Genomic DNA, 14,530 nt, shown 5'->3' with positions numbered 1-14,530 from the left:
AGCAGCCTCTCGCCATTTCCCGGGTAAGAGCAGCCTGGGAGGCGCGGGGAGCGGGGCCATCCCGGGCTGGGGAGCGGCGTGACCCAGAGGGGAGCTGGGGCGGCCAGGGCGCCGCGGGCGCTGTCGGAGACGGCGGCTTCCGGAGCCCGGGACGGAGCCGGGGCGGCCGGCGCAGCCAGGTGCGCCAGGTGCGCCGAGCGCTTTCCGCGCACCTCGGGCCCGCAACCCCCGCCGCGCTTGCCGGACGCCGCGCTCCCAGACGAGCCAGCCAGCTGCGGAGCACCACTTACCGCGTCCGTGGGACAGAAAGGCGCAGTTTTCGTGCCTTCGCTCCGGGAGCGTGGCCGGCGCGTGGACGCGCTTTGTCCGCGGGTGAAAGGCTCAGTGTCCCCGCAGATCCCGCACGCTGGGAAGTAGCGCTTCCCCGTTCTAAACAAGCCGCAGAGCGGCGGAAAGCAGTTTGGAAGTAGCAGGAACCACCTGGAAAGTGAGGTGGAGAGGATGGGAAGTTTACTGGGGCGGGGGCGGGGAGGGCGAATGAGGTTAAACGCAACAATCGAAACAATTAGTTTCTCACTCTTTGGACTTGATCCACGGCCAGGTTTTACTTCTCTAATGTCTTTTGGAGAAATGGCGGGATTTTGGAAACAGACCAACCCGTATAAACCCTCTTGGACATTCCACTACTTCGCGGGAGATGGCCGTGCCATATTTCTGCCTGGCATTTCGGGATTACCAACTGATCGGACCTTTTCCCCCATAAATAGGGCTTCGGTGGGGTTCCCACCTTATGTGTTTGTCTGGGGGAAGTTGGTGCTTGAAAAATTCTCAGAGGGTCCTCATCTGTTTGGAAGGGCCCAGGTTCAATCGGAGACGACCAGGTCCATCATCCCCAAATAAAGCGGAAGCCCGAGGGAGACCCAGACTCACTGTTTGGAGGCCCAGGCTTTGGTCATCTTGCTAAAGGCAAGGTTGATGTCCCACTGAGAGTTGCCACATTCAATGTGCCACCAAAAGGCGGGCAAGAAAATTCTTTTGAATGAAAAAAGGGAGCGCAAACACTCTCTGGTACCCAGCTTTTATAGGCCTATCATTCCATTCTTGGGCTCATCTGCTTGCTGAAGATGACCCTAGCCCTGCCTCCCCAGCCATCTGAACCTTCCTCCTTTTTGTTAGAGGGGGAGGGTGGAGAGGGAAGGGGAATATCCCTATGTGTCTTTTTGACTTAGGTGCTTGCCTCCAGCCCCCGAAAGAATATGGTGGGAGGCACAGGAGGAAAAGAATTGGGGCTTCCTCTTTGGCTTCTCTCCAGCCACAGTCCTACCCACATTTCCTTGCAGGTGGGCCCTAGTGTAGTGATGTCTTCTCTGACCATCCCACTCCCAAAAGGGGCAGGTGCTTCAGTTCTTAGGCCCTGTCTTCCACCTGCTGTCCCCAGGGGACAACTTCGATTATTCTTGCAGGTACATGCTGTCTTCCCAGCCACCAGCCAGATTCCTCAAGTGCAGAAACTGTGCCTTCCCCAAATCTGGACCCCTGCCCCCAAGGCTGGCACCGAGCTGAACCTGGCTGTGCCCAGTAAATCTTTGCAGGCTTATTAATAAATGCTTATCCAGGGAAGGCACATTTAGACTCGCTTACCTCATAGTCCATTTGTCCCCACACTTTGTGTCTATAATTAACCTGTCAGCCGGCTCAGCTTCTGAATTTATGTATGACATGAAACCCTTTCTTAAGAACTGGAGAATATGGCTTCCTCCAAGGAGCCGGAGCTGGAGCTGGAGGGACAGAGTGGGGGTGATTAAAAAAAAAAAAGAAGAAGAATTGAGAATATATTGGCCATCTATTAAAAGGGCAATTACTGCCTGCCATTTTAGCTGGTTTTAAAAGACTTAATGCAAGTGGCCCTGTGCAGGAATGATGGTATGGGGTGGAAAACACAATACTGTGAATTCTTTAGTTTGTACCCTCATCCGTTTGTTTATTTTTTTATTAGCACATGTCTCATGAGCATATAGCATATTCTAGAAACTATACAGCAAAGCCCTGGAGTCCCAGAAATGAAGAAGACATGGCTCCACTCTCAAGGTGTTCATGGTTTAGTGAGGGAAGCTAATCTTTATAACGCCCTGGGTTGTGCTTTAATTGAAAAGTGAAAGTGACTCAGGAGGTGACATTCTCTTGCTGACAGTAATTTACCTGTTTATTCATCTCATTATTCCCACATGGAAAAAACATGGGCCTCCTAACTTCCTGGGAATGGGAAAGTCATTGTCGTAAAGGGTCCCTGAGGTAGCTGTCTGAGATCTGGTATAGGTCTGATTTTTGCTTCTTACTTGAGCTGTACCTGGGGTGAGTCTTCTACTGTCTGTGGCTGCCTTTTTGATCTCTGCAACGGGGCTAACTCCAGCCATTGGCTGTGAGTTAAGGTATGTGAGATTGCTCTGTAAGCAGTGCACAGTAGTGAGGAGGTGTGAGCATCTGCAGAGTTATGCACACGTTCTGGTTGGTAGGTGTGCTAGATTCATCATTCGGGGCAGATACACTTTGGTATGGTTTTGTATATGCAGACTTTGAGTCTCCACACCAAAGCAAACCATAAAATTAGGCTGGGAAAGGAGTGCCTTTTATTTAAATGGCTATGTTTGCTTTCCCTTGCATGAATTATTCTGGTATTGGCTTCATTCTTTTGTCAAACTACTAAAGCTCCTGGATATAACTCTGTAATCTTGTGTACTTGAAATTATTTTTTTCTTTTTTAACTTTATTGTGAAATTAAAAAGTCATAAACTAAAAATGCACAGCAAATGCTTATAAAGACCTGTAGAGTTACCACCCAGGTCAAGAAATAGAACATTACCAGGACCTCAGCAGCTCACTAACCTACCTCCTTGTTTTTAGCCAGTTTCTGAACAGAAACAAACAGAACACATTTGTGTGTGTGTGAATAGCTGCTTTTGTTCCTCAATATTTTCATCTTTGTTATTGTGATACACTTAAAAAATTTCAACCCAGCTCTCCAACTGTGAATGGACATAAACTATCTTTCTTCCTTTTACCAGTTTCTCATTTAAGCCTCTACCTTGGACTCCCTGAAGTCCTCCTTGGACTCCTGACACATTTGCAATTGTCCTCTGAGATTTTTTTTCTCTGTCAGTTCCTGCTCCAGGTCTACAGTTGTCTATCTCCTTGAGTTGTGGTATGTTTTTTTTTTTCCCCATGTCAATTTCTTATTTCCTCTAGTTGCTTTCCATGGAAGTCTTCAGAGAATCCACAGCCAGGCCAAAATTGCTGCGGAGTTTATGTTGACCGTTTTTCCTCTCCCAGCAACTGACAAAAGGCAGGAAGGGGCGGGGCCAGAGATAAGGGGATGCTCTCGGTGGGAGGAGTTGCTCATTTGCCTCTTGAGTCCTGGGGAAGCCTTTGCTAAGAGCCTCTGGTTTTCGCTCAAGTATCCTAAGGAGTGTTTAATAATGGATACTCTGTAGTCACAGGGTCTTTTCTGACTTTAAAGAGTGTCATTTCCAGACTCAAGTAGGCTTGCATCATGTCCTTAAGGTCGAAAGAGCAGGGCTTATCTGTCAGATTGTGAAAAGTGAGAATTGTCCATAAAGGCTCATTATGCATTAATGGCCCTTGCTCTGTACTCCCTCATTCTGTGAAATTGATCACCTGGGAAATATTAGCTGCTCCAGCTGATCTAAGGAGAGGAGGAAGAGGATGAATTACAGGGAATGGCTTGGAAGTGAATGCTTGAGCCTACTGGCATGAAATTCACCAAGCCATGTTATGTCCCTTTGACCAGAGACCCTGCCCCTTACCTAAAATCCTGGATGCCAACCTTGCTGGCTTGTCTTTGAGGAGGAGAGAGTGGAGAATGGTGTTAAGGTATTGCAACAGGGCAGATAATTGAGAGGACGTTATCCTTTAACCCCTGAGATCACTCTCCTACGCTGATCAGGACCGGGGAAAGCACCAGAACTGCTCTTGTGCTGGGACTAGTTAGGAGTGGCTTCCAAGCTATGCTCATTCCGTAGGCCGTACCTTGCCATTGCTCCCTGGAGGAGAGGAAAATGAGTATTCTTTGCCTTTTACAGGGGAGAAGCTCAGTGCCCATAGGTTAGGTAATTTGTTTGAATTTACAAATTTTTTCAATGAATGAACTACTTCTTTGTAAAGGAAATGGTAAAGGCTCATTTAAAAATGAGCAAAAGGCTATGTCAGAAAATGAATTTTTAAAGGATGATTTGACTTCCAGTATGTCTCAGAGGAGAGCCTGGAGAAGCTTCCAGAACTTCTGTATGGTGCCTGGTAGAGTGTCCAGGGCAGGAACTCAGGCTGAACTCCAGTCCTGAACACCACACTGGGTGACCCCAGGTACGTCACGTGCCTTCTCTGGGGCTCAATTCTCTGTAAAGATAAATAAAAAAATAAGTAAACCAGTGGTTTTGTACCCTTTGAATATGAGGGCCCCCCTTTTTTTTATTGTTAAAAAGTGTCCCAACCTCTCATATGACATTAATTGTACCTTCAACCACCAGTTGATGAGAAAGCGTAATATGAATTCAGAAATGTTTTCAGATGAATTTGGGTTGTGTTATTCATCTGTGAATATCTATGCCCAAATGACTCTTATGTTAATCACAAGAGCCTCCATTTACACTTGGAAGATTTGTGTGAGACTATTTATTTGATTGGCTTGCAGCAATGACCATAGTTAAACTGTATATGACTTTTTATATGCCAGGCAGTGTTCTAAGAGCTTAACATAGTCTTTCAGTAATCGTCACAAGTATCTTGTGAGGTAGATACAATTAAGATACCCATTTTATAGATGAAAAAACTGAGCCATGGAAACATTAGGTACTTTGCCCTTGTCATACAGTAGTGAGTGGATAGAACTGGAATTTGGCTGAGTGGTCTGGCTTCAAAGCCCATAGCCTTAACCTCTATGTCATAATAATGTTTTAACAGTAGCTAACATGTTTTGAATGGCTGCTCTGTGCTAGGTGTCCACTTGCATTATCTTCTTCTGTACTCCCCACAACCCACGACACAGGGACACAGGACACACAATACATACAGTAAATTGAAGAGCTGGGATTTGAAGCCAGACAGATTGACTCCCAGGCCAGCTTCAACCACAGTATTCTGCCCCCTGATAAGCTGTAACTGTCAATATTTCACTGATAATAATATTACGCAGCACCCAGGTCTGAGAAGTGCTAATGGCGGGGCAGTCATCAACATGAGGGGTAGGACTCTCCGGGGCTCCTCACCCCAGAGGCCCTCATGCCCATGGGGGTTGGCTGGGTTGGCCTCAGCCTGAGTGCCCCTGGAGCTCAGAGCATCCTAGAGGGCAGCACCTCCCCTTCCTGTTTCTCCTGAAAAGCTAGAAGCCGTGGCCCCACCTGGGAGAACTGACAGACCAGCCACAGGATTCCATGGCCGTGTGGGCAGGGCAGAACAGAAGAGCCGAGGAATTGGATGCTTTGCCAGAGAAAAGCCTCTGTAGGTGGCCAGGAGGGGATTTGGGGGCAGTTTTTATGGCAAATGAAGATGACCAAGGAGAGGACAGATCCACCTCGCCCAGCCAAGGATGGGCCTGCAAAGTGGCGGCCAAGCCAAGTCCAGAACAAAATATACCCATGAAAACCTCAGACGAGAAAGGTAATTTCTGTATGGCACTTAGCACCCTGTGTGACTGTTATTAGCACTGACGTGGGTGGCGTGGAGAGCTCATCTGTGACTGAGGTCCGTGGTGTATTTTCATACGTGTGGTACACTGCCTTCTCAGTAAATGCCGTAAACATGAAAAACACCTTTCCGAAGAACACTCTGGTCTTGTAGGAGGCCAGGTTCTTGATCAAGGACTCGGCCTAATTTTAATAGATATGACTACTCATGTCTGTCAGATAAGAAGATAGGACGCAGGTATGACCTATATAGGATAAAGTTGTCAAATGCATACAGATAAATAAAATTCAGGTGATGCAGCAATGACTTACATCCATTTCTTTAAAAAAATTATATAAAAAATAAAAAAATACTTCCACAGCTGAACGTGATCAGACCCTATGACCCAACAATTCTCCTGGTTAACTGCTCAATAGAAATGTGTCCACATGGCACCAAAAGACATGTCAAGAATCTTCAAAGCAGCACTATTCACGATAGCCCCAAACTCGGAACAGTTCAAATGTCTAACAACAGTGGAATGGAGAAATAAATGGTGGTATATAAAAATGTATTTATAAACATATAAATAATGATATGAAACACTGCAGCCATGAGAATGAAGGAATTACAGCCATGCACAATGACATAGATCAGACAGGCAGACATGTGATGTTGAGAGAAAGAAGGCAGACACGAAGCATAAATACCACATCATTGCAATTATATAAGATTAATCAGGCAAAATTAATCTATAGTGTTAAAGGCTGGGATCACAGTAACCTTTGCCAGGAGGTTAGTGATGGGAAGGAGGCACGAGGGGCCTTTGGAAGTTCAGGTAATGTTCTGTTTCTTTATTTGGTGCTGATTCCATGGGTGCGCTTTCTTTGTGAGAATCCATCCAGCTGTTTATTTACAATTCGTGTCCTTTTCTGTATGTGTGTTATGCCTCAATAAAAAACTTACATAACAACCCTTGTGCTTATTATAAAAGATCAAATAATATAAAAATGTGGACAGTGCAAGGTAAAAGCCTTCCAACACCTTTCCCCAATCTTACTTCTCAGAGGTAAACACTGTTTAACGGTTTGCTGCAAAACTTTTCAGACATTTTTCCATTCGTGTAGCATTTTTAAAAATCAAATTACCATGTCATGGTGAACTATTTGGATGTCACTGCTTTGTACTTTCTGCCTTATTTTTAATGCAGCAAATCAAGAATTAAAGCCATCTTGATGTCATGGGAAAATGAAGTCTCGGTATCAGCCTGATCTAGGTTCAAACCTTGTCTTGTCCCTATATTAGCTGTATGTCCTCAGGCAGGGTTAAACGCCTCTGAAACCTCAGTGCTCTCATTTGTAAAGCGGGAATAATAGTCCTTGTCTTCAAAGGTTGTAGTGAGGATTAAGGTGATGTCTAGAGAGAGCTTAGCACTATGGCTAACACATAGAAGGTGTCAGGATACAGTGGTACTATTAAAAAAATATATTAGTAGTAGCTACTGTGTATTGAATGCTTATTATGGGCCAGACATTGTCCTAAACTCTACAAATGAAACCTCATTTAATCCAGCAACAAATGAGGTTGACCCTATTATAAATTTTATTTGATAAATGAGGAAACTGAAGCAATGGAGAGTGTAACTGCCCAAGGTTATGTGTTTAGTGAATGGTTAGGATTTGGGTTATGGGTGGTTGTTATTGGGGCTGTTTAAAAGCACACGGGATTCACTGGGACTTGTATCCGGACCTTTGAGAGACTGATGACTTCTTGATCAATTAGTCAAAGTATTCTACTTTGCTATCTGCTTTTTAATTATATTCCTACCTAAGAAATGATGGTTGGTCTTTCAGACTAAGAGCAATAAGTCTCCTTGATCGGCCACCCCTTAGCGTTAATAGCTTCCTTTTGCAGCGAGTGCGAAGTGAAGCTGGATTACGGCATAGCTCAGCTACTTGGACCTGAACTACTTCATTGCCTCATTTTCTTAAGAAAATGGTTATGGAGTAACCAAGAACATTTTGAAACATTCTTGGGGTTTTCAAGCCAACTGCATAAGCTCATACAGCTTCTGTTTCTATAATGTGGCTTCAAAGTCTGTGCCGTAGCCTGGGCCCACAAACAAACTGAGTCAGAAGTCTGACTAAGGAGAGTTCAAATTACGCATCTAAGTGGCATACTGCAGGAGCGGGGCTCTGCTTTGTCATCCAGCTCAGAGTCCTTTAAATTTATACCTAAATAGGGACTTCCCTGGTGGCGCAGTGGTTAAGACCCCGCCTGCCCATGCAGGGGACATGGGTTCGAGCCCTGGTCTGGGAAGATCCCACATGCCGCGGAGCAACGAAGCCGGTGCACCACATCTACTGAGCCTGTGCTCTAGAGCCCGCTAAGCCACAAATACTGAGCTCGCGTGCCACAACTGCTGAAGCCCATGCACCTAGATCCTGTGCTCCGCAACAAGAGAAGCCACCGCAATGAGAAGCCTGCGCACCGCAATGAAGAGTAGGCCCTGCCCGCCGCGACTAGAGAAAGCCCGCACGCAGCAACGAAGACCCAATGCAGCCAAAAATAAATAAAAATTTTAAAAACATTTATACCTAAATACTTGGACACAGCCATTAGTTTGAAGGAGGTTGTCCCTAAAGGTGCATGGCACTGAGATTGAACGTGAATTCCAAATTTCTTTATTCCAGTCTTGTTTGTATAATGTTAAAAATTATTGTTATCATTATTTAATATTAATACACCCAACTTGTAAGGTGATTTATAGCACCAAAATACATGGCTACAAAATTTCAAACAAAAGAACACACTCCATAAGATGTAACAAAAAATTGGGGTCTTCCCTGGTGGCGCAGTGGTTCAGAATCCGCCTGCCAATGCAGGGGACATGGGTTCGAGCCCTGGTCCAGGAGGATCCCACATGCCGCGGAGCAACTAAGCCCGTGCGCCACAACTACTGAGCCTGCGCTCTAGAGCCCGCGAGCCACAACTACTGAGCCCGTGTACCACAACTGCTGAAGCCTGTGCGCCGCCTGGAGCCTGTGCTCCGCAATGGGAGAAGCTACCACAATTAGAAGCCCTCAGCAACTAGAGAAAGCCCACGCACAGCCACGGAAGACGCAACGCAGCCATCAATCAATAAATTAAAAATTTGGAACACAGAAGAAGAGATGTGCCAGGACCTTTCAATGAGGTGGTTTCTGTAATTGCATACTACATTTAGCTGTAAGTTTTCTGGTGGAGGCAAAATAGGAACCATGTTAAGTTATTTAGGCATCTGGAATGAAATAACTTCTGCAGTACTCCATTTGCATTCAAGGATGTTGACCAGTGTTGTAGGGGATTTTTTTTTCTTTCTTTGTTTTGGTAAGAGATAGGAAAATACTATTCTAATGGATGTTTCTTTTTTTTTTTTTTTGGCCTCGCCCCACGGACGGCACGTGGGATCTTAGTTCCTACCGGGGATGGAACCCCTACCCGCTGCAGTGGAAGCGCAGAGTCTTAACCACTGGGCCTTCAGGGAAGTCCCTGGATGTTTCTTTTAAGGGCCTTTTATGCATTTTAATAGAATGTAAGCCTTGAAGTTGTCTCTGGAGGCGCTGAGATCTTAGATTCTACGTATTTTTTGTTTACCTGGTTAACTTCGTTCAGGGAGACCTTTGGGGGAAAAAGGCTGGTCAGCATCTCCCTTGATGTTTCCAAACCTAGTGAGCATCAGAATCTTCCGGGAAGCTTTAAAAAATAAGGATTCCTGGGTCACACTGTGTAGAACAGGGGTCCCCAACCCCCGGTCCTCAGACCAGTATCTGTCTGCAGTCTGATAGGAACCGGGCCGCACAGCAGGATGTGAGCCTCATCTGCCGCTCCCCATCGCTCGCATTACTGCCCGAACCAACCCCGCCCACCCCATCTGTGGAAAAATTGTCTTCCACGAAACCGGTCCCTGGTGCCAAAAAGGTTGGGGACCGATGGTGTAGACTCCCCTCAGTAGATCTGAAGTGGGATGTAGAGATCTATTTATATATATTTTTAAAACCTGAGAGGATCTGACGACCAACTTGTTTGGGAACCATTGCTTCATCCTTGCCAATGTCAGTTTCCCCCTGAGTTATTGGCGAGCTAGGTCAATTTCTGGTCTGAAGTTTAGATGCCAGTTCCAAGGGTCAAGGTTAACAACATTCTGTGAACATTCAGGAAATTGACCTGTATTCCTGTCTGCAGAATAAAGTCAGAGAACCTTTGAACAGGGACAGTTTTTCCCTTGGGGGTGTGGGGTGAGGCTGCTTCAGAACTGTTTAAACTGTTTGACAAGTATTTGGTTAAAACCCCCATCTCTGTCAAAAGAGTGGCAATACAATTTATCATCCAGACTGAAACACACTGTTGAAAATGAAATGGGGTGCTTTTGATAATTAAGCTGGGAAAATCTGTTACCATCCTGGGCAAACCAGGGTGTCTTGTAGTCCTAGTCATAAAACATTTCTGCATATAATTTTTTAACTAAGTCAGTGGTCACAAGCACATTTGCATGAAGGGGTTCGGAGACAACATAAAAGAGTTTTGACTCAAGGGTGAGGTAGTGGAAAAATTAACAGCTGCAAGAAAGATGCTAAATGGCAGCTGGTCCCAGGTTTCTGTGTTGGGGGCAGTAGAGCACGGTGAGAACTGACAAAATGGAGAGTGTCTGCCTCAGCTAAAGGGGGCAGAGTAATTTAAATTTTGAAAAGCCAAGATTGTAGACTGGATTCATTTCATGGGCCTCCTCCAGCTTTCAATCTTGAGCTTAGGGAGTTAAAGGAACCCAATCTGGCTGTCAATCAAACACGTAATTTTAAGTAGAAATGCCTTTGGACAAGTCCTCTAGGGGAAGCCAGCCTCAGAATGGCTGTCCTAGAGGCTGAATTGTCGACCCCTCGAATGGGTCTGCTTCTCTCAACTGCCATTAGGGAATATCTGACAAATACAGTCACCTTAATCTCAACAGGGCTAGGGCTCATTGGTTGTTTCTTGGCAGCAACTGGGCAGTTGAGTCAGAGGCTATGTTTAAACTCCTTTGTTGTTCCCCATTGTTTTCCAGATAAAGTACAGTCTTGTTAAAAAGAAAATGACAGAACCCTTACAGCCTGGTCTATTTTTACATCTCCAGACTCCTCCCCTTCCTCTCCCTTCACTTCCTGTGTTTTATCTGTGCCAGTGCACGTGCTATTCCAGTAAATTGCCATGCTCTTTTCTGCCTCCTGTAGTGCCTTTGCACAGTTTTAAACAATGCCCCCTCCATGGAGCCTGCCCTGATTTCACCTTTAGGCTCCCATTGCCTCTTTACTTGTTTCTAGCATCAGCTGTTGTACATACCTGTCTGCCCCAGGAGATTGTGAACTTGACAGTGTGCTCTGCCTGAATCATTTCAGGTAATCCTCACAACAGCCTTTCGATGCCTGGACTGTTATCACCCCTGTTTCATAGGTAAGAAGAGTGAGGCACACAGAGGTGAAACATCCCACCCAAGGGTACTTACCTCACAAGCACCAGAAACGGGACTTGAACCCTGGTCATCTAACTTCAGTAGCCACATCTTAATAAGCTACACTGTCTTTGAGAATGGACTTAAGGAATGTCTATCCGATGAGTGAATGAATGAAAGAAAGAGGTAACAGAGGAGGGATAAAATAGGTATATGCCGTAATACGGGGGAAGAAAGTCATCTTTTCATATGCTGCGGCCAGAGGGTATGCATCCAGTTTTGTATAAAAGCAATATTTATTTAGATGTAAATCGAAGAAAGTGGGAGAGAGCCACACCATAGTCCTATTCTGCGCCATTTAGTGACATTCTATGAACCTTCTTTTGTGTTTAGAAGTCTGACGGCAGTGCACAGGCCTTAATGATGCAGTATAGGATGGATGTACAGACTGGACTCTGAGCAAAGTGTCTGCCTGCGGGGGCAAAGGGTGAGAGAGGCATGAATGAATTCTGCAGAAGATGGCAGATTGTTCATTAGTGGAAATTGTGCCTAACCCCATTTATTCTCAGGCATCGAGAGTTGTGTGATCAAGCTGTATGGTCCCTGGGGAAGAAAGCTGGAAGAGGGTTGAGAATGTCCATTGAACTAATCAATGGGCCTGTCCCTTTGGAGGAGAGTATAGGACTTCTAGAAACTGAAGCTGATTCCATTCTGAGCCGGTTCTGATGGAATTTGACGGTCAGGAGGAAATCAGAACAGACAGTGGGGCGTGCTGGGTTAGGTGGACGGACCTTGGAGCCCCAGAGCCCGCCACTCACCAGCTGTCAATCTGTTCCTCCACTTCCTTCTCCATGACGATGCAAATAATGTTGGCTACCTGATAGTATCTCAGGAGGACTGGGAAATTCTACCCTTGCCAAACAAACTGTGTTTGACACATAGTTAGCACTCATTAACCGATAAATACTGCTATGATTGTGATGAATAGTTCGTGTGAAGTAAGGTTTGGAGTCCTCCATTCATGATGGGAACTAACCAGAGTTGGAGACACAGGCCTTCTGTTCTGAGGGCTTTTCAGTTCTGACTTGAGTATTTTATAAGGGGAGGAGTTACTGGGCCCCAGCTCAGCATAGACCAATGGAGAGGGTTGTCTGATGGATGGCGAGTGGCACCCAGGCCTTGGCAGGAGTTTGCGACACTCCAGTTCCCTGTGTTGAGGCCACAACAGATGAGTCTGCTCAATTCTGGATTTCTCTTTGGCTCTGACAGTCGGGTTTGGAGCCTCTGCCTGTGGCATTGTGGTAAAGCAGAAGGGGAATGGAATTTGGAATGAGGGAATCTGGTTTCAAGTTCAGGCTCCAACCTTTAGCTGTGTGAACTTGAGTCAGTCACAGCTTTTCTGAGTTTCAATTTCCTCATCTGAAAAATTATATCTTGGTGGTGAGGTCATCATCATTATTATCTCAACTAGGAGAATGTACGTGAAAGAGCTTTGTAAAACGCAAATCCCATAATTTGTTTAAATCCATTTTCCCCCCAGAAATAGACAGCTCATAAAAGAATGTGGACTTTATTTATGTGTGATTCCATCTGAGCCTTACCTAATGATGTTGTCTTATAACTTTCTGAGATTTCCTTTGGCTCCCCATTAATTTGGCTTAAAAAATAAATCAGACCAAAAGATAGGATGGCCAGGCCTTGATTACTCAGACTCAGGGCTCTTAAGACTGGTTCTAACTTGTCCAGGATCTGTCGGGATGTACTTAGCAGAAATGCCTCACCTCCAAGACAGTTTGAACCAAATGCTGGAAATTCCAGAGTTCTTAGCAGCTGAGCATATGAAAGTAAAAGGAAATTTCTATTTTCATTTTCTCAGGCATTTTGCCCCCCACCGCCCCCATCTCCTCATTTTAGTTTTGTGAGTGGTCCCAGTCCAGGATAGCAATGCTGGGGAAAGTGATTATTTGATTCCTTTTGAAATCGTCATTTTTTTAAAGGATGGAACGAAGCAGCATGATTACATATTTAACAACCGCTAGATATTTTGGATTCAGTCACTCATTGGACAAATATTTATTGAGCACCTACTATGTGCCAGTCACTGCTAGGCACTGGGGATACCACAGTGCAAAAGGCAGACAAGTCCTGCTCTCACCTTACTGTTTAGTAGGCTTTCAAGCACAATGTAAACACACCCACAGAATAGATTTACAAACCTAACTGACAAGTGCCGTGAAGAAGAGAGTGTATGAAAATGTTGACGGGGTGGGGGGGGGGCGGGGGGAAGGTTGACAAGGGATCTAACTTATTTTTATTTTTTTGCGGTACGCAGGCCTCTCACTGTTGTGGCCTCTCCCGTCGCGGAGCACAGGCTCCGGACGCGCAGGCTCAGCGGCCATGGCTCACGGGCCCAGTCGCTCCGCGGCATGTGGGATCTTCCCGGACCGGGGCGCAAACCCATGTCCCCTGCATCGGCAGGCGGACTCTCAACCACTACGCCACCAGGGAAGCCCAAGGGATGTAACTTAGATTGGAGGGTTCAGGAAAGTCTTCTGTGAGAAGGGTCATTTAAGCCAAGAAGTTAATCAGGTAGAGGCTACAGCAGGTGCTAAGGCCCTGAGGCGGGAAAGAAGTAAGGAAGGCCCTGTAGCTAGAGCTTAGTAGGGGAATGGCACAGTCCTGAGGAACCTCATTAGTGATTCTGGATTTTATCCAAGGGGACTTCTTTTTAAGACCATGAGAGTTGGTCGTGATAAATGAGTTCAATCAGGCTGTTCTCCCTGGAGACAGAGTTTGCCAACCCAGAACCATGGCTCATCCCCAATAAAGTGATGCTTAGGGCCATTTGTAAAACAAGGGGTCTGTGTTGTTCTTTAGAGAAAGCAAAGTATACATGAAGTCACACCAGGTCAGTCTTCTCGGGAAGATGGGCAGAAAATGAGAGGAATTTGTCTTTATGGCACATACTGGGTGACTCAGAACTAACTCCCCGAAGTCAAATGAAAGGAGTGCGGCCTACGCTCGCCTGTATAAAATATCTTTTCCCAGTGGCTGCATTAGAAGAAGATCCGAACCTTGGATTGGGGACTTTTGTTTTCTAAAGGCCAGATCTCTGGTAAACAGATGATGGGAAAGCCAGAAAGGAAGGTTAGGAGGTCAGGATCTCTGCACTGGTTTCCACATCCTGCTACATTCCAGGAGAGTTTTGCCTGATAAAGTCATAGCGTGTCTGAACCGGAAGGAACCTCAAGGATCAAGTCATCCACCCCTTATTTTGTGGGGATAGGGTACCGATGGGGGGGATGGCCATGACAGCAGCCATCACACTAGCCCACCTCAGAAGGGTCAGTGTTTTCCGTTTGGCGAGGGCTGATTGGAAACTGGCTGCTG

At 45.8% G+C, this 14,530-nt stretch overlaps 1 protein-coding gene across 1 annotated transcript in view; it reads left to right on the top strand.

Moving 5' to 3' along the window:
* The first annotated feature begins 6 nt into the window (after positions 1 to 6).
* PDLIM1 (PDZ and LIM domain 1) overlaps positions 7 to 14,530 on the top strand; it is a 45,519-nt gene continuing 30,995 nt past the window's right edge. The window contains exon 1 of the mRNA XM_024760179.1: positions 7 to 23. The gene's annotated coding sequence lies outside the window, so the exon portion shown is untranslated. The remainder of the gene's footprint in view (positions 24 to 14,530) is intronic.

The sequence above is a fragment of the Neophocaena asiaeorientalis genome, unplaced genomic scaffold (assembly GCF_003031525.2).
Source record: "Neophocaena asiaeorientalis asiaeorientalis breed wild unplaced genomic scaffold, Neophocaena_asiaeorientalis_V1.1 scaffold554, whole genome shotgun sequence".
Classification (NCBI taxonomy): domain Eukaryota; kingdom Metazoa; phylum Chordata; class Mammalia; order Artiodactyla; family Phocoenidae; genus Neophocaena; species Neophocaena asiaeorientalis.
This window is presented reverse-complemented; position numbering and strand designations above follow the sequence as displayed.